This window comes from Grus americana, chromosome 3, assembly GCF_028858705.1.
Source record: "Grus americana isolate bGruAme1 chromosome 3, bGruAme1.mat, whole genome shotgun sequence".
In the NCBI taxonomy this organism is placed as follows: Eukaryota; Metazoa; Chordata; class Aves; order Gruiformes; family Gruidae; genus Grus; species Grus americana.
In genome coordinates this window covers 93,965,359-93,985,381 of record NC_072854.1, presented here as the reverse complement: position 1 = coordinate 93,985,381, position 20,023 = coordinate 93,965,359, and the positions used below count along the sequence as shown (strand labels likewise).

The following is a 20,023-nucleotide window of genomic DNA, read 5'->3' as shown; positions in this document are numbered from 1 at the left end:
CAGCTGAGTAACGATAAGGTCTCACACAAAGCAGGAACAATATTCTTTGATTGTTCTAAGGACTGAAGGGGGAAATTTAGGCACTGGGAAGATTTCCATGACCTACAGATGAATACCATACATCTAAATACATTGCTCAGACAAACCGGAGCCAATGGCCAGGCTTTTGCAGCTTAACTTACATACTGATCATTTCGGACACTTTGAAGCAGGGAGAGAGGGAGCATCTGGGGAACAGCAATGGACTAGGGCATGGGATGGCAGCTGAAGACTGCAATGCAGCATTTCTTCGTATCCAGGTGAACAGAACCTAGCCTGAAACTAAATTTATTCCTTATTGTCACCTTTGTGAAAGGTTCGGTGCTGCCCAGTTCCGGCTGGCGCACAGAGGTCTCTAAAGGCATTAGCATCCCTGGCTAAGACTGCAGTTATACGCCATAAAACCAGTAATTCATCCTGTGTGGTGCCCCAGTGAAGTAACAGTATGTCAGTGTTTTTCCTGGGTCTTCAACAAGAACAATGCAGATAATTCCACTACTGAACACGATCTCCTCTTCTGGGTCCAAGATCTACAATTTTTCAAGGAGGAACAAAACCCCATGACAGAAGAGTTTTTATAAACATGTCCAATTTCTTTCTTTTTTTTTTAGTAGCATATTTAACATGATAAATACAAAGGAGGGGACAGATGACAATGTAACAAAAACTGTATTAGCAGAAATGCCTCGAAAAAAATATATATTTAATGCCTATAAAATTAGTGACTCTGCATTTCTCAAAGCTTTCCCTTCATAATTAGTATTTATCTGTCTGTTTTCTTTCTTCCTGTTCTCATTTCTGACATTTCTGCTTTTCAGAATCTACAGCATCAGAACCAGAAATGTAATTATCACTTCAGCAATCTAAAGGGGAAAAAGGTAAAGTAACTGCAGCGTTTCTAGCTAAAAAATAGAGCATTGATAGTATATTCTGATTAGTTTATTTAGTTATCTTTGGCCACCTGAACACACAGGTTCCATGGTATTTCCATACTCTTTCTTGCCTGGCTTCATGCCTATCCCTACTTCCTTTTGTTTGTTTGAACTTTCTTACCTTTTCTCACTTACGTTGCAGCCTGACCTTTTGTTTGACTTCTGCAGGAAATTCTGTCTCATGCACAATCTCTCTGCAAAGAACAAGTGACACTGAGAAAGATGCAGCCATAGCATGATGATAATTTTTTTAAAATCCAAAACCCCACTGAACTTGTTCTTCATGTTTCCAAGTTTGGCAAGGCTTGGGGGGGGGGGGGGGGGGGGGAGATAATTGTCTTAGGTGTTTGTTAAAGACTCCTCCAATCTGACAGTTGCATTGGATTTTCATTCTCTGAAGCCAAAGACACATATTTATGCGAAGAAAGAGATGTAGCTAACAGATCCAGGCAATAAAAGTTAACAGAAATATTTTGTAAGTTGTAAAGGGCTTTCAGATAAAAAGAAATATTTCTGAACCCATATTTGATGGAAAACTATTGCTTTTTTTCACCTAAACCATATAATCTAACACCTGCAATTTTAGCTTGCCAAAGTTACCTTTATAATTATAATGATGTGCAAAACCAAAATATTTCACCAATATAATGAAAAATCAGGTTTTTTTAAAATAGGTAAATATATTTTCAAATTAACTAAAAAAGAATGAATTCCAGACAAGTTTCTGCAAATAAAAACAGCGTGGACAGCAAAAATCCAACTGTGTGATGGTTCTCCTCAGGAATGCAGATTTTGGCCTATTCAGGGACCTGTTTAGGGGAATACCACGGGTATTTCTGGAGTGGAGACAGATCCAGAAGAGCTGGTTGATCTTCAAGGGTCAGCTCCTCCAAGCTCAAGAACGGTCCATCCTGATGACCGGGAAATGAAGCAAAGGTAGCAGGAGGCCTGTGTGGATGAGCAAGCAGCTCCTGACTGAACTCAGACATAAAAGAGAAAGGTACAGGAGGCGAAAGCAGAGCCAGATGCCCTGCCAGCAATATAGAGACTCTGTCTGAGCATGCAGGGATGGATGAGATCAGTAAAGCCAAGGCCCACCTAGAATTTAATCTGATGAGGGACGTGAAGACCAACAATAAGGGCTCCTAAAAGTATACAAGCTAGTGCTCTGGGCATAAGAAAGCTAACGTATCTTCCCTTCAGGGAGATGGATTAATGTCAAGAGACAAAGAAATACACAAAAGTCTCAATGATAAAGCGGAAATGAACAACTTGAATGTTATCAAAATGAAGCTTTTCAATAAGGTCATCTGAAGATTTCTGAAAAAAAAAAAAAACAGAATTTGCTTTTAATCTGAACTTCAGAGTGGAAGCACTTAATTGCAGTAGGAGATAAGACAGAATGTCAAAATATAATAATTTTCCAGGAGAAAAATTTCCAGGTTTTGGACACTAATTTTTTGCTTTGACTGTGGTCTGAACTTTTCTATGTCGAGCACAGTTTACAGGTTAATTATTTTAGCCAAGAACGATTCCAAAACATAGATTAAAATACTTTGCTAATTTCTCATGAGCTTTCAAGTAAATTCCATTCCTACCCCTTGATTTGGAATAATACTTCAAATCTGCAGATTTTAAGTACTGCAGCATGGGCTTTTTGTCACCCCCAAGAAAACCCACCTGGCACTAGATAAGTTATATGTCTTTGGAAATCCTAGTGTGAGATGGGTCGGCAGAGACTCACCAGAGCACGGCAAGAAAAGGTCATGAAGTGACGGTGAGCCGGACTGGTGAGCTCAGTGCTCTCAGGGGCACCTGCAAGCTTTGCCATGTTGCAGAGGGCAGAACTGCCTGGCAGAAAAGGAGAGGAAGAGACCTGGGTACCATGAGAAAGGGGCAGGACGTGGTGCCGGAATGGAAGATTCAGCAGAGAGCTGCAGCTCACGTTCATGTGATGAAAAAGCCTGGGAAAAGGAGCCAGAAGAAGAGTTTCGGTCTGGAAGCTTGAGCTGAAAGATGTAAAGTATCAGAGATGTGACAGCCTGAAGTCCATTGGACAGACATAGTTCAAGGGATAGCTGTTAAGATCATAGAGGAAACTTAAATTTTATCATTTCCTAGTTGTTCATGTGACTGATGTAGCAGACTGTCTTTTGGAAAATTTTTGTCTTTTTTTGCTACAATGTAGATATTGTGAACACTATACAAATGCAACCAGAAGCCACCACATTTTAGAAAAATGTTCTAAATTACTTTAAAACTAAGGCCTCAGTACTGACACTAACCCAAACAGATGATCATAGCACAAATTAAGGTTCAAGTGTTGAAAGAGTAATAAAGATTTCCTCTCTTCCTGAGTGCAAAGCCAGCACAACTTGTACAGTTATAAAGTTGGCTTCTGAGCAGTTCCATGCGCAGATGTATTTACGGGTGCACACATACAGAATGTTAAGCTTTGTCATCTTAAAACAAGATCTCTCTCTCTCTCTTTCTCTCTTCCTTGAAGTTAGGTTACTTTGTGGAACAGGTTTAAATCTTACTGCTTCAGGTCCGCCGGTGCAGTAAGCATTCACAGCTTTTTTTCATATGCATGCACACCCAAATGTGTGCTCGCAGTCTCAGGTGCAGCAACATCCTCATTCATTCCCATTTCTTACAGGGTGGGAAATGATTTATTAGAGTGAGACAGCTCCTCCACAATAAAAAGGAAGATATAAAGATAAAACCAGAAATCATATTCATTTACTAGAGACCAAAATATGAAACAAAAAGCAAGCAATTGTGAAATAACAACTTGGATCACAAGACATTTTTCATCTGTAGCACCGAATGTGTTTTACAAAGACAGCCAGTATCTTTATGCCCATTTAAAAGCAGCTAAACAGAAGGGCATATAGAGGTGAAATGGAAAAGGCCACGACAGGCATGAGAAACTGGGAAGAGAACTCAGGGTGCGATCACTGGGTAATGCTGTCTTTTTAACGTGGGGATTTAGAGGTGTCAGTTGAGCATCCCTACCATCAACAGCAGAACAGCTCCCGGACGCAATGTGAGGTAAGGGACGTGCCTTGGAAGAGTAGCTTCTCATCTGGGGTTAGACAGGGATTAGAAAGTGCAGCCCACATAACTTACAATAATCTCCAGGAGCATTTTTAAGAAATTCAGTAACAGACGTCAGTTTGATGTTGGGGATGTGATGGAGCAGGTCAGGCTACTGTCTGCTGTGGAATTTCAACATAAAATCAGTGATGCTGATTGAGTAAAAAGCTTCTTTCAGTCAAGGACTAAATGAGAACTTTCTCATCTCTGTGAAGAGAGTTTAGTATATGTAAATAATACTTGTGTGTCAGCTTTTCCATGCAATAAACGCTGCAAATCAGCCCAATAATAAAAATATTTATATACATACAGTAGCACCTGCAGACAATAATATTTTTATATGGGACTGAGAAAGATTTGTCACTCTAAACTGTTTCTTAATGGATCTTTATAGCATCACTAATAAAAATAGTAACATTTGATTTGTACAGACAACGTGCTTAATACAGTGTAAGAAAGCATCCCTGATTTAAAGACAGAAAACCAAGGCATATTAGAAGTTCCTTACTGGAAGGATTTATTTTCCCTTTTTCTCTCATCTTGCTCTACTATTTTTAGATGTTCTTGCCTTAGGCCTCATCAAAGGAACAGGAGAGAAGAACAGTTTTCATAGGCAAAAACTGAAGTTCTAACTTCTAACCAGGACTGGATTTATTTCACTAAAAATTGCACTGGCTTTATTCATCAAGGGCTTGCTTTTTCACTTAGCATTTGGACAAGCATCTCACACATTCTTCTCACTTCAAAAATCCCCAGCACTGGAGCTGGGCAGCCTGATAAACCCCCTATCTATTCCTGCAGGCAGCTATCTCTGAGAGCCATCTTGCTGTTAACAATGACCTCATCTTCCACTGGGGGGAAAAAAAATAAAAGGCAAAAAATGCCTTGGTAATTTGTTCCTTGCTCCCTAAGACTGTGTTTTTCTTTCATTAGCATTTCTGTGTCCCACCTGCAATTAAATCATCTTGGCTTCCAAAGCCATGTACTAGGGATGAAATTTCTAACAATGCAGCAGCCTTTATATACTGAAAACAGTCAGTGATTAGCATACCTTTATCCAAACCAACCATCATACGTACCAATTTTTCTTTTAAATCAAGCAGTGGTGAGGATGATGATTCTCAGAAATGACCAGGATGAAGAAGCACTGACTCTCCGTGCTCGCTGTGGGACTTTAATCTTTTTTAAGAGCTACAGTAGGTTACAGGCAACGAGATTGCGAGAAGTGTCAGTATGCCATTGTTTGTGTCTGCAAATTATTAACAGCTCCATCCCTCTGCCTAATTAGATAGTCCCTCCTCACAGAAATATCTCAAAGACTCATTTTCAGTGGTATGTTTTATTTACAATGTCCCGGGAAGGCAGTGAACCTTTGGCAATAAAACTGCCCCTTGCAGGAGGGTAGAAGTTGACAGAGTAAAGTGAGGTAGTCGCTCAAGGCCGCAAAAGGAAATCCAAGACAAATGTTGAACCCACGTCACTGCAATATTAGTAGGGTATTTTGCAGATTTATCAAGTAATTGATATTTTCCAATTAAATCAGATATACCTACATGACTGGAATTCCACAGTGCACTAAGTACACGAGTTTTCAGCAGAAGAATATGTTTTCTATATATGTGAATTATGTGAGGTTTAAAACTAGATACCAGCTCGAAGATGGTGACTTAAAAACTAAAATAAATATATCCACATTTTCATTTTGCAGCCTTAAAAGCAAGTTTGAGTACTTCTGATGATGACCAGATAGGGGACAGATTGGATTGCCAAATTAATTTGACAGAGATGCTTTTGTGAGGCAGACAGCAGAGAGAAGACAGACTCTGATTTCATTTCCATGTAAACAAATACCTAGTGACCAGAAGCAGAAAAAGAGAACTAGGAAAAAAAAGGTGTATTAGAAGATAACGTATTGCAGTAAGCCATGCCCCTCCTAAAGCCTTCAAACCCAGGAGTCCAGAACAAGTTTCCTTCTGGGCGACAGTTGGTGATCTTACCGAACACCAATGCCCAGCTTTAATAGATTTAATTTACAGCGAATGAGTCAACACCTGGATTTGGCCTCATGAAGAAGGAGGAGCCAGAAAGACTAAAAACATATTTTATGAAAGAAAACCTCTATGGATGGCTGTAAAGGATCAGGGACTGAGGCACGATGAGATCAGAATAATCCCAAACTGAGGAGCTGACAAGCAGAGGGAGAAAAAAGTGTTTAGCTGGACTGTGAAAGAATAGAAGATGATCGCTGAGGACAAATTCAGCACATGCGAGGGGAGATTAAAAAGGATGAACTAACTGATACTGATACAGCCTGATGCGTTACTGCAAAACACTCAGACTTCGCAGTGAAAAGAATATCTTATGAATATAGCCAGATTTTCAAACAAGCAACAAATTGTGGGAACAGAGGTGGAATAAAGCTACTAGACCTGTAAGTCAGGTCCCATTCTGAATGAGTAACTTTGTTAAGATTTACAGCTTGAATTTTGTCCCAAACTGGATATGCAACAAAGTATTTACTTAGCATGTGGATAACTGTATGCTGACATTCTTGCCATCTTAAATAATACATGGTTCTCTAACCATATGTATGTGAAAATTTTTCATATGCAAACTAGGCTGAACCATCAAACCCCTAAGGCTCTAAACAACTGCGACTTGTCATTTCTTCGTACATGTTAGAGTTTCTTTTTTTTCCTTTTTGAAGTACTGTAGAAAATCATTTTGTGATTTCTGTTTCAAAGTTCACCTTGTTAAAAGTCTGCATTGATCCCCCCAGAGAGAGAAAGAGCACGAGAGAACAAGCATACATAGAAGAAAGAAAATTCAATAAAAATCAGTCCTTAACACTGCTTGGAGACATGCAAACTGTTTCTGACATACTTGTGAGGACATTCAACTTCTTCTTCTTTCAGAAGTTGTCATCATAGCAAAATACTTTTGGCTTTTATAAAACTCCCAAGGTCTGATTCTCTCTCTGAGGTCAGTGAGGGGTAGCCACGTCCTGCAGAGAGAAGAGCAGTGCCAACTCCTCTCCTACGGCTCTGGAGCAGCAGACACAGAGCCACTAACCACCGCCACTTGTTCCATCCCAGAGGCGACAAACGTGGAGACAGAGACTCACGCTGCTGCAGTTCTGAAAGGTCTGTCTCTTCTGGGGCGTTACAGAAGGACGGAGAAGGAAACTCCATTAAGTGCTCATTCTTAAGAATTTCTGTTTGCCTGAAAGCCCTTGAATCCCCACTAATTGAAAGTTCTGCATGGCGTTTCAAAGATTGGGGAAAAAAATCCCAAACAAATGAACAAACACCAAAAAAGTGCCTTAATGGCTAGCTTTGCAAAATGATAGGAGTCTTTAATTTTAATTGATTTGCAGAACTTCGGTTTAATTTTGCATTTCAAAATACTTCCCAGAACCACACACTATATATTAAAGTAGGAATTGGGAGGAAGGCTAAGAATGAGAGAGGTTTAAAAGCTGTTAAGCTGGTGAGGGAGAAGTCTTTGACTATTGAGCAAACACTGGGCAGCAGCGCGTGTTAATGTAGAAACTGATCCTGATAATGCTGCAATAATCTTCATATCAAGATGTAATTTGGTATTTCATCTTCTGCTGAAGGGAATTTGTTCTACTTCAACATCAACAGGTCAGTGTAGACGTAAAATGATCCACAGTGATTTGAACTGGAAGCTTTCTCCCTGTGGCAAACACTGTCAGAGTTTGGGTTTTGGCTTGCATTAGCTCGACTTTCCCCATCTTTTTTTCCAGCTTTTGCATTTTGTTGCAAAGCACTACCTTCCCTTCCTGGACACTTGCTTTTAATAAGGAGCGGGAATGTTTGTGTGCTGCTTTAAGCAAGATCCCAATGCTCAGAGGACTGGGCTACTACGAAAACAAACCTCATCTCAATTCCCCACTAGCCACCCCACAGTTCACCTGGGAGAGACACAGAACTTTTCCAATCATTGTCACCAACTGGCACTTCATAGAAACTCTCTTATTGCTTTTGGTTTTTCTTCCTTCCTTCTCCCAGAAGTAAAGTGTACCCCTAGCAAATAGGGATTACTAACCCCCCAACCTATGGGGTTTTTTATCAGATGGCTGTAGCATTAACTAGAGAAGCTATTGCATATTGACCTCAGTCAGATGATAGCAGTTTTAATTAACCTTCAGCACATTGACTTTGTTAGGAGATCAGGGAGAGGAAATTCAGCTCATTCTCACACTGATCTTTTGTGTCACACCTTTATGACAACAGCAAACAGCATTTGCAGCGAAGAGCAAGTCCTCCGCCAAACAGATAAATTCTCTGCCCAAGACTTAGAGGGAACTGGATTTCTTTGTAGAAGTATCTCCCACTGTCAGTGAAAGTAATTGTGGAGAAACATTTTCATTTTATTTCATAGAGTTTGGAATGACTGGGATTAAAAAACCAGGTGGAGCTCTGCCCCTGTAATTCACTTGTTAAAATTGGCAGTGAATGTTTTATGCAGCTTTATGGATGCTAAACAGAACTCTCTCTCTTTAAATAGCTGTTCTTTGGTGAATGGTTTAAGGGAAGCAGGATAGTCTGGGATACAGATGCTGGATTTAACTGTTTGTTCTATCACAAATTTCCCTGCTCATCACTGGTCAAATCAATTAGACTTTGTGTGGCTTAGATCAGTAAAACAAGGACAAATAAGAGCTCTATTTCTGAGAGGACTGGTGGAGACAAAAAGATCTGAAGCTTCATGAGGTGCACAGGAATAGCTAGGATGTATTTCTCTCAAAGAAACTAAAACAGGTAAAAGCATTTTTTATAAAAATCACTTATGAGCGGTTCCAGCTCTTTCTCTTCTGCTGACAGCAATGGCAAAAGATACAAATGACTAAATGCACTAACACCCCCTTCATCCTTCAGGCTCTTCCCTTCAGTTCATGACTGATTGTGTATGAAGATTCAGAGCTTTTAAAAGCATGGCAGGAGGAAGAGCCATTTCTGCTGCTTGCACAGCAGTTTAAGACAGAATATTGGAGTCAGAGGATGTGGGATTGACAAACCCAAAGTTAACTTAAACTAAAGTTGCTGGGGGAGGGGAACCTCAATCCATCTCACTCCTACCAGTCTGATGCCAGTGCCAGCAATAGACGCTCAGAGCCAGGAGAAGAATCACAGGTCAGCGAGAGACCACCTGAAGTACAACACAAAGGAATTCCAGCCAGTAAGTCAGCTTCATCAAGGGTCCAACTAAAATGCCTCTATGCAAAAGCACGTGTTATGGGGAACAAACAAGAGGAGTTAGAGAAGTGCGCATGCCTGCAGGGCTATGATCTTACTGGCATCACAGAGATGTGGTAGGACAGCTCCTATGACTGGAGTGCTGGAGTGGAAGAATACAGGGTTTTTAGGAAGGACAGGGGATATGAGGAGGGGATGTCACCCTCAATGTCAGTGACCAGCTGGAGTGCATGGAGCTCCACCTGGGGATGGATGAGTACCCAACCAAGAGCTTATGGGTCAGGATTAAAGGGAGGGCAGGGACAGCTAACACTATAGAGTGGGTCTGCTACAGGCCACCGCCCCTCAGGAAGACTGAGCAGACAAGAGCCTCTACACACAGATGAAAACAGCATCACATTCACAAGCCCTGGTCCTCAAGGAGGACATCCACCACTCCAATATCTGTTGGAGGGACAACACAGCAGGGTATAAGCAATCCAGGAGGTTCCTGGAATCATTGATGATAACTTCCTTCTCCAAGTGACAGAGGAGCCCACAAGGAGACGTGCCATGCTGAACCTTGTTCTCACCCAGAAGGAGAGGCTGGTGGGAAATGTGAAACTCAAGGGCAGCCTTGGCTGCAGTGACCATGATATGGTGGAGTTCAAGGTCTTTAGAGAAGCAAGGAGGGTGGCACAGCAAGCTCACTACCCTGGACTTCAGGAGAGCAGACTTTGGCCTCTTCAGGGATCTGCTTGGTAGAATACCATGGGACAAAGCCTTGCAGGAAAGAGGGGCCCAAGAAAGCTGCATAGTATTCAAGGGTCACCTCCTCCAAGCTCAATGTTCAAGTGGAGTTCCTCAGGGGTCAGTATTCAGACAGGTGCCGTTTAACTTCTTTGTTGTTGACACAGACAGTGGGATCAAGTGCACTCTCAGCAAGTTTGCTGATAACACCAAGCTGTGTGGTGCAGTCGACACGCTGGAGGGAAGGGATGCCATCCAGAGGGACCTTGACAAGCTGGAGAGGTGAGCCCATGCAAACCCCATGAAGTTCAACAAGGCCAAGTGCAAGGGCCTGCACGTGGGTCAGCGCAATCCCAAGCACAACTACAGGCTGGGTGGAGAATGGATTGAGAGCAGCCCTGAGGAGAAGGACTCGGGGGTATTGATTGATGAGAAGCTCAACATGAGCCGGCAGTGTGTGCTTGCAGCCCAGAAAGCCAACCATATCCTGGGCGACATCAAAAGAAGTGTGACCAGCAGGTCAAGATGATTCTGCCCCTCTACTCCACTCCGAGTACTGTGTCCAGCTCTGGGAGCCCCAACATAAGGAAGACATGGACCTGTTGGAGCAAGTCCAGAGGAGGGCCACAAAGATGATAAGGCTGGAGCACCTCTGCTATGAGGACAGGCTGAGAGAGTTGGGGTTGTTCAGCCTGGAGAAGAGAAGGCTCTGGGGAGATCTAATTGCAGCCTTCCAGTACCTGAAGGGGGCCTATAGAAAGGCTGGAGAGGGACTGTTTATCAGGGAGTGTAGTGATGGGACAAGGGGTAATGGGTTTAAACTGAAGGAGAGTAGATTTAGATCGGATATAAGGAAGAAATTCTTCCCTGTGAGGGTGGTGAGGTACTGGAACAGGTTGCCCAGAGAGGCTGTGGAGGCCCCATTCCTGGAAGTGTTCAAGGCCAGGCTGGATGGGGCTTTGGGCAGCGTGGTCTAGTGGAGGGTGTCCCTGCCCATGGCAGGGAGTTTGGAACTAGATGATCTTTGAGGTCCTTTCCAACCCAAACCATTCTATGATTTTATGATCCTCAAGTCTCTTCCCTCCTTCGTTTCATCTTCTCTCAGACTTTATTTCAAGGCACATAAAACTTTAGTCTGGGATTTCCCAGACCCAAAAACTTGCATGGAAAGAACATGAATTGAGCCACCTGTTCAACCTCTCACTAAACCTACTGTATATGTACCATCTTTCTTTGTAGGAGGAAGAGTGTCTGTAGGACCACAAAATCAGAGGATATCTATCTGTCCCCTGTACAGCCTTTCACCATTGCAGAAATCCACCTTTCTGTCAGAGCTGCTATGCATCTTCAGCATCAAGCTTCCAAAAATCCTGAATAGTCAAATTCCTCACATTTTGTCCAAAGCAAAGAAAGAGGATTTGGCTAGGAGCATTCAGTTACACAGCTGTCACATAGCAAGCACACTTGGCTCTACCATTTCTCTTAATTAATCTTTTTATTTCCTGGGTTGAGGACCAATAACATCTATCTGGAAAAAAAAGACTGTTTCCTGAGTCCTTTCCATCTCCAGGAGTCAATAATTATCTAACTTTAGCTTCATTGACTTTGTTGATTTAGTTTCAGGAAAGAGTATTGCATGAAATTCTCTGACCAGCTACCCTTATCCACCAGGAAGCTTTAATGCTATATCATACCTCATATCTATACTTTTCTTTTGCCCTTGGAAATCAGTGAATCTTGCTTTCTGTCTGTAATGATATGTAGTTAACATTTCATTTTCCTGGACAAGTAAAACAGAACAGAAGAAAACACCTTTGGTGGTCAGATGAGTTAAAGTTTTTACTTTTCAATAGATGTTCCTCAAACTGTATGAGCCTTTAGTTCAGATGGGAGAATCTGGGCTTGAATCATTTCCCAAAGCAAGTCTCATTTCATTTTCACTGCCACCTGCTATTTCCCCAAGGTGCATAAACAGTTACATATTAAAAATTCTGACTGTGTCTAGACAAGATAAAATGTCATCAGATTATAAGGCTGAGAGCCTGATTTGATAATGAGCTTTCCCTGTTCCACATCAAAATACTAAATAAATATATTTTTGCAACTATGTCTAATCTCCAAAAAAAAAAAAAAACCAACTAATTTTCTCTGTGCTAGATTAACTGCCAAAACTAAAGTAACAAATACTCTTTTCAGTGGGCTGTAAGAAGTAGTTACAAACAGTCAGAGCTTGGAGATGGTTAGCCTCCTTCCTTTGGCTACTGAGTCTGCCACTGCTGGCAAATTAGCAAAATTCCGACAAGTCAACACAGATCTATCTGTGTACAATAATTTTAAGTATTTCTAGGACACTGGAATTCCCAAAGTTTTCATAACTGAAACAGCAGTCTAAAACTTTGTGGCAGAGTATACACTGATTTATCAATATTTTTAATCCTATTTATATCTCTTTTAGGTATATAAATAATCCAGAGGAATCAGTGAGATTGACTGTGTTTAAGGTTCAATGTGTATTTAATGAAAGCAGTTAACTACTCACCGAATCAGGACTTATGTGACAAATAACCAGGAGTGTTGAGGTTTTCTTGGTTTTAAAAAAAAACAAGAAATGAGCAGGGAAAGGCTGACTCAGCTCTTGCACCCTCCAGGTAGAACTCACTCTGGAATACAACAGTTCATGCACTAAGCTTCTGGGAAAGATAAGGAACAACAATCCTAGAAGAAAAAAAAATACTCCAAATATATTTCTGAAACATTGCATTTTCTTTTTGTTACCCTTGTTTTTCAATATTTTTTAAAAGTTATTTATTTAATTAAAGAAAAAAATCATCTTTTTCTATGATTTTATCTTTTTTATAAAGGGATTTCTGAAGCTGGATTGCTGCTGCTACTTAATATCTCAAGATACAGTGTAAGTCCACTTATAACATGTTTGTTGATTATGTCATCAAAAAGTAACTAAAAAGAAAAGCAATAAAGGGTTCTCTGAACACAAGAAATGTAAAAAAATCCCATAGGAATATTGTATATTTGAAGAATAAAATCAACATACAGCCCGCTAACTCTCTTTCATAGTAATAATCAAGTGATTCTTCTAATAAAATGAATCTCTCAGTTGTCTTTAAGTTCACAACACTTCTCCGCCATGGTAGACAGAAAGCAGAGGACAGATGTTAGTAACCACTTCTTAGAAAGACAGTATGTCACATGTATTTGATATTTTCACATGCATTTCTAAATTGTATCCCGTTACGCACCTTGTAGTCCATTCCCTAATCACTCTCTCTTCAGTTTGGCTCGCAGGATGCTACAGAGCAGCGTGTATAAAGCTGTGCTAAATAACATGTGCTTGCAAACAGCATAAACTACTCTCCCTTCATCCACAACATCAGTCTTTCCATCACAGAACAATTTACCCCAGTAAATCCATGCTGGCTTCTTCAAGTGACCTTCTCGTGCTTTGTGTGCCTGGAAACAGCTTCCATCAGTACACGGTCTACAACCTTTTGGAGGCTCAAGGGATGCTGACTAGCACATAGCCCAGACTGTCCTTGTTACATTTTTTAAAGGATGAGCAGGATCTCAGCTACACACTTTATAAGATTTCCAAACTCACACCAGTGCACTACAAAGTTACCTTTTTTTTTTCTCTAAAACAAAATATTTGCTGTCCTGATATTGAAGTTAACCACTGCAATACTTATTCCCTCATATTATTACTCTTCTTATAGAAAGAAACAAGACTTTTAGCTAGATCTCTCTCAAAAAAAAAAGAAGAATGGTTTCTTGTTATATGCTGCTTACTGCTAAGAGCTAAGGAGAAAGGAGCAGCAGTTTAAAACTTTGTGGCAGAGCATACTATGCAGGCAGTACTGCGCAGAAAGTCCGATACTTCTGTGAAACACAGGACTTTTAAAGTGTGCTCTGAGCAACAGTGCAGCTCACATGCTTTATGGCCAGGACATTCCACAGGCGTGACAGTCACTGGCACGCGCGACACGGTTCACACACATTGCATATATGAAATGTTGTTTGGACATCAGTGGTACTTTAAAGTACTGTCATCCAGTACTGTGGAATCTCCCCCACCTAAGGGATTTTGATAGACAACAGTTAGTCAAACACCTCTCAGGGATGGTGGGTGCATTCAGGTTAGATATAGTTAAGGTTCAGAATTAGAAGACCTATTGAGCTCCCCTCCAATGGAATTTTGCTTAATCATCAGGACTCAGCCATGAGATTCAGTGAAAAAAGAAATTAAATGAAAGACATGACATCAGATTTCCAAGAAATTACCCACTTACATTTCAGTTAGTGCAACAGACCCTTGACTTAGTGTTCATAAATGATGTTTTTCAGGTAAGATGTAAATGCATAAAGTTAGCAATTTCCTCAGAGAAGTGTTCTTATTTTCCAAAAGATTGAATCAGCTCCTTCCCCTACTGAGTCCCAGTTTCTGTCACTTGCAGTTTATTTATCATACACAGCTGCAGATGGACACTCTGTTCTTTCTCCTTTTCAGTCGTAAACTGTTTGCTCTCCTAAAACAGCTCCTGCCTTTTAGAGAGTCACAAAGTAATTGCTCAACTGACTTCATTTTAGAGAGGATGAAGTGATTTTTGTATACTGCTGGTAGAGCTCTTCAGGGTGAAAGGAGTTTTGAGAAGACAAGGCGACATTCTGCAAGCCAAGGAGACAAAGGACAACAGCGTCAGCAGACAAAGGAATAAGTGGCTCCAAAATCTGATATAGTTTATGCCCATCATGCACTGAGACATGCACTAAAGGTACAAATCCAGGCATACCAGCACAACTACAAAAGATGTTAACTTACAGTTTTCTGAATGTTACAAAAATTCAATCAGGTCTCAGAACAAGATGCTTTATTTATATACTGAACTTCACTGTGGACCGGTCAACGCGCATCTGTGGTATCAGGGGTGAAGTTTTGTAACAGTGAAGCGTACTTCTGAACCTCTTTGGGGTTTAATGCTCATTGACTTGGACAGGCAATCAATTGCTGCATCTCCAAAGGCCTATAGATATTGACTCCGGTCTCCAAAAGACTTTATAAAGAGTCATTTGGGGGATACTTTCACTTCAAATTGAATTGTGGACCATTAAATCTCTTTAGTAAAATACTGGAGCAAACACTAGATGTCAATGCTCCTTCTGCATTTTTAAATAGAACCCAAATGCTCCTGGGTGAAGATTGGGTTCCTAGAAGGATCCCAGCTTTTTCTTTTTCTCTCACAGATTCTTTAAGTTGTTATAGATTTTATTTTCCCTACAGACAAAATGCATTAGTTTTACAATACTCACTCTGCTTCTCCCACAAGACAGTAACACAGGTACCTCCTGAGCATTAGGCATAGATCAACTGTGCAAATTGAGGAGACAAGGGAGGAGGAGAAGTGATACGGCAATCAATTAGTTTGATACTTATCTCTTGGTTTCTTGCCTACACATTTGATAAAGGACCTGGGGATGAAAGGAGATGGGAAAAATCTTATTTTGAACAGTGGGTTTTGGTTTTTTTTTAACATGTTACCTACTATGCATCTATACAGAAGATTAGATTTTTTTTTTCCATTGCCAAAAAATGAATATTAACAGACTCTACAGGATTAATAAATGTGGATGACTCAGCTTGCTTGGCAGTAGCCAATACACTGGAATTCCTGCCATTTTGCCAGATGACTTCTGTGAACTGTCAGAATTTAATAGTCTAAGTAGCAAACTAGTAGCAAACCTACTAAGTAGCAAACACAACTAAAAGACTTTTTCAAAAAAGGAAGTAGTGTTTACAAAGAAGAATGTAGTAATACAGCAATGTAGGCTACAGTAAACATTTTGTGACTCACTAACAGTTCTTAGGATGTTCTATATGAACAAAGTTAGGCATAACATAGACAACATGAGCAGTATAAATATTTTAGCTAAGTATACTAGCTGTATTTTTCTTGTATGTGATATATATACTGTGACACATTTATCACATGCAAGATGATACCTCCTAGTAGATATTTTTTCTTCAGTAAAAAAACCCTGCACCTTAAAGTCCCCTGGAGTTCCAGTTTATGCCTGCAAGTCAGTATCTTCCACATGTCCTTAGCCCTGCCATGACCTGACACTACGCTTCTGCCTCCGCACTGAGCCAGTGTTTGTGAGGTTCGGGACACAAGCCTCTGCACCGTGAGCCAGGCAAGGCTGAGGGAGCCAAGTGTGTGGCAATGCCACAGTGTCAGGCAACAAAGAGCGTAGCCCTGGTTTACCAGCCAGTTCTTGATTCTCCCTAGCCCTCCTGGCTTCTCTGAGCCCAATACCAGGTATAAGCATCCTGCACTACATTTACCAGTCCTATCCTTTCCAGGCACAAGCCCCAGGAACTCCCTCCGCCCCACGGAAGTCTAATAGTTGGCCTCAGAATATGCAGGGGTAGTCCCTGTTCCAAAACTAGCAAGGTGGTACTAGTGTCACAGGTAGGTGCTAATTTAGCAGAGGGGGCAGGGGAAGGTGTGTTGGAGGTAATGGGTTTCACAAAGAGCACTGACACCTTCATACATTGAAAAGTATGAAAATGTTATTTTATTATCGGGAATAAAGCTTCCTCGTCACGCTGAAGTTATACTGGCTTCAGACAGGCTGTTGGGAAGGGGAGTCCCCGTTTAGCAGAAGAGACAGGCTGTCTGTACCATTGGGAGACTAAAAAAAATGTAGGTAGATTGATCAAAAGGCAGATAGGCAGGCAGGCAGGCAGAAAAATAGAAAGACAGTCTGGCCTGCCTGCCTATCAGTCCAAGTACTTAGAGCCCACATTAGAATATATTTCCACAGACATTAATCTAAATATATTTGCAACAAAATTAATAAACAAAGAATGCTCTCACTTCATCAGGATGCATCCCTAGAAGTACAGGATCAGCAGCCGTCTCTGCCTGCAATCCCCACGAGAGACTGGACCGCAGTCTCTGGATCCCTTCATCACCAGTAAGGTCCATTGCTGCAGACTGAAGGATCTGACACCGCTTCCTACTGCACATTTCAGAAAAATGAAAACAAAACTTCCCAAAACATACCCTCTGACCCACAGTTCCCTGTGAAGAAAAACTTTGTGTCCTCACCTGCATCTCCTAGCTTCCACTGAACCTCTTTTCCCAGGCTGCTCCCACTGCCTTGGGAAGTGATGTGGTTTTTTTACAAGGATTTGTAAAATGCCAAACCTGTGATCTTCATCAGCTGCGTAAACTCCAGGAGAGAAAAGGCCTTTTGTTGGGAATACTGCAGCGCCTCGAGCCCCTTTTAATCCATAAATAAGATTTGTAATGCCGCACTGAGAACAGACAATGAAAATGCCCTGATTTTAGATATTAAACTACTCCCAAAAAATATATCCAAGCTGATTTATATGCACTGAATATATGTATTCCTCTCAACAAGCAGCATAGCAAGTGTTTAAACCTATCGTCACTCTTATTACCACGTTATTTCTGTCTCTAGTGTTTTTATCTGATAGAATTTGGGGGGGGGGGGGGGGGGAGGGGTTACCAGTGCCTCCCTAACCCTACTTCACAGGTATTTTTAATCTTGGGTGTTACACTGTTTTTGATTAACCATTTTGCACACTAATTTACCTGTATGATCAAAGATGATTTGTGATTTCAGTGCTTGATATAATTTCTTGTTTTTCCTGTCTCTATCTTGTTTTGTGCCCCTCATCATTGCTTGTACTCTTTACCTGTTCCTTCCAAGCCCAGAGCACCTTCTCTCTTCTCCAGCTGCCTCCTTAACTTTCTCCATAATTCTGACACTTAAAATTTGCCAAAAATTTTGCCTCACGGATCTCTGCCAATTCAGGTTTGCAGACTTTCCCCTAGAGTTGGAGAACAGAAGCGATTCAAAGCATGGCTGAGGGAAGGAGAGCGTGGAGTTCAGTTCCCCTCACTGTATCAGCAAGAAATAAAATGATTTGCTGCCACACAGTGATGGGAAAATCCAGGCTGGGTACAAGAAAAGGCAGCAGACAGAGGAATGTTTAAGAGTACCTTTACCCAGGCAACATCAAAGTCTTTTTACTGCCCCATCTTTCTGCTTCCTTTCACACCCTCAGAGCTGCTCACTTATATGCGCCTGTCTATTCATTAACATCTAATTAAGGCATACATCTGCTGCAGCTTTACATCAGCATTGCATTCTCCCACATTAAAACTGCCTGGAGCTTTCTGTCTTGTCTTCACATTTGTTTCCGGTGCACTAAGAGCAAAAAAAAAAAAAAGCTTTTTCATGCTGATTGACAAACAGAGGGAAAACAAACTCTGGGTTTTGAAGAGGATGAAAGAGCAGAATATGCTTCTCATCCAAAAACAATCTCTCCTCAGGGATGTGCTCCAGAGAGAAGGGAGGTTTCTTTTAATTAAAGGAGCAATGAAGAGAAAAGAGTATCATAGCTGTAGACATGACAGTCAGGAAAGAAACTAAGTAAGAGCAGAGGGTTAGTCTTTTTTTGCCATGGAAGCAGTTGCACTCCATCACTTTACCTCACTTATTCACCTGCTTGTTTCCAGCCCATTTCTACCTACCCAAAAGGTAAGCCAATGCCACAGATCAATGGCCAAACCTGAGATTATTTCCTAACCAGATTTCATACCACCCCTCAGGGGGCACGACTTACAGAGATCACCAGTGACAGAGACGAGTTCCAGAAAGCCCCGCTAACTGGTAACAGCCTCCCCCTGCCCTTCCTAAAGGGCACATTCACAGCTCTTTCTGAGACATGGAGATGAAGCAAGCACTCCCAGTCTCTGCTGGCACATCTAGGCTTGCTCACTCTCTTTGTCTGATCATGGACAGATTTTTTTCTCCGAGTTATAAGATACAGATCTAGAGGAATAATCCTGGGTATTTTCCAGTCATCCCAAAGCACGCCATTGCTTGGCCACTGGACTTGCTTTCTACCAACCTTTCCAACAAATGCAACTAATTTCATGAAGATGCTAAAATGCTAAACTCTAAACCAGGAAAAAAAAAATAAACCAAAGAGCTTTACGATAAAGCAGCATACAGTGTTCGGCCATTACTTTTATCAGAAGTGACTGGAGTTTCTTCTCGATACAAGAAATACCCTGCTACGGCATTTCAGCACAGAAATATCCACCGTAAAGACAGACTGCATTTAGCAATGCAGTTCTGCCTGCTGCACTGCCAACAAGAAAATACTTCCACTCAGTCCGCAACTCTCAGACAATATTGCATATATTGATAAAATTTAGATTGTTGCTGTCATCACTCAGTTTTTTTGACCTGATGATGCTCCAGAAAGACTTGCTGTTTAATTGCTTAATGTGGAGCTCTGGTAGTAAAGCACTTAGAGATGTGACCATATCTATCGCTTTATGAAAAAACTTTCCATATTTTCACCTGTACCTGCTTGAAATATAAATATAGTTTTTGTCCCAGCTGTGAGAAACAGAATTGGCATACCTAGAAGTCAATAGCTTTGTTCTATTTGCCAATTTGATTATAATTATATTTGTTTTGCTCTCAGATTCACTTTGAATTCCCTCTGATAAGACATACAGTGTCTTTTGTACACACATCTCAAAGTGATTTGAAAGATTTAAATATTGATAGCATGTGTAAACTCCAACGGCAAATTTCATGGATAGATTTTTTTTTTCTCCCCTCCTTTACACAGTAGGCTAAAAATCTTACATAAATTATTTCTTCTTGAGAGTTTTATCTTATTTTGAGTATTCAAAAATATCTTTTATAAAGACATTGAGACTTGATTTAGAAGCTGTCAGTGACAGAGAATCTATCATAACTGCAGGAAAGTTGTTCCACTGATTAATTACTCTTTGAATTTACCTTAGTCTAGCTTCCAGCTCCTGAATCTCATGGATCCATCTTTCTGACAGAAATACCACCTACAATAAGCCATCTCTTCCCACTATCACCTCTTAATTTTCTCTTTGATGCACTGAACAGATTAAATTTTCTTGG

General features: G+C 40.9%; 1 long non-coding RNA gene across 7 annotated transcripts in view; it reads right to left on the bottom strand.

Annotated features, from left to right (window-relative positions):
• LOC129205198 (uncharacterized) overlaps nucleotides 1-20,023 on the bottom strand; it is a 234,219-nt gene that overhangs the window by 57,930 nt on the left and 156,266 nt on the right. For 6 of the 7 annotated variants that reach the window (XR_008576648.1, XR_008576644.1, XR_008576646.1 and 3 more), the window contains 6 exons: nucleotides 17,146-17,354; nucleotides 16,912-17,056; nucleotides 15,344-15,502; nucleotides 14,322-14,701; nucleotides 12,561-12,736; nucleotides 1,093-1,165 (listed from right to left, as the gene is read on the bottom strand). This is a non-coding gene — a long non-coding RNA (uncharacterized LOC129205198). The remainder of the gene's footprint in view (nucleotides 1-1,092; nucleotides 1,166-12,560; nucleotides 12,737-14,321; nucleotides 14,702-15,343; nucleotides 15,503-16,911; nucleotides 17,057-17,145; nucleotides 17,355-20,023) is intronic. The other variant, XR_008576647.1, reaches the window with a different exon arrangement.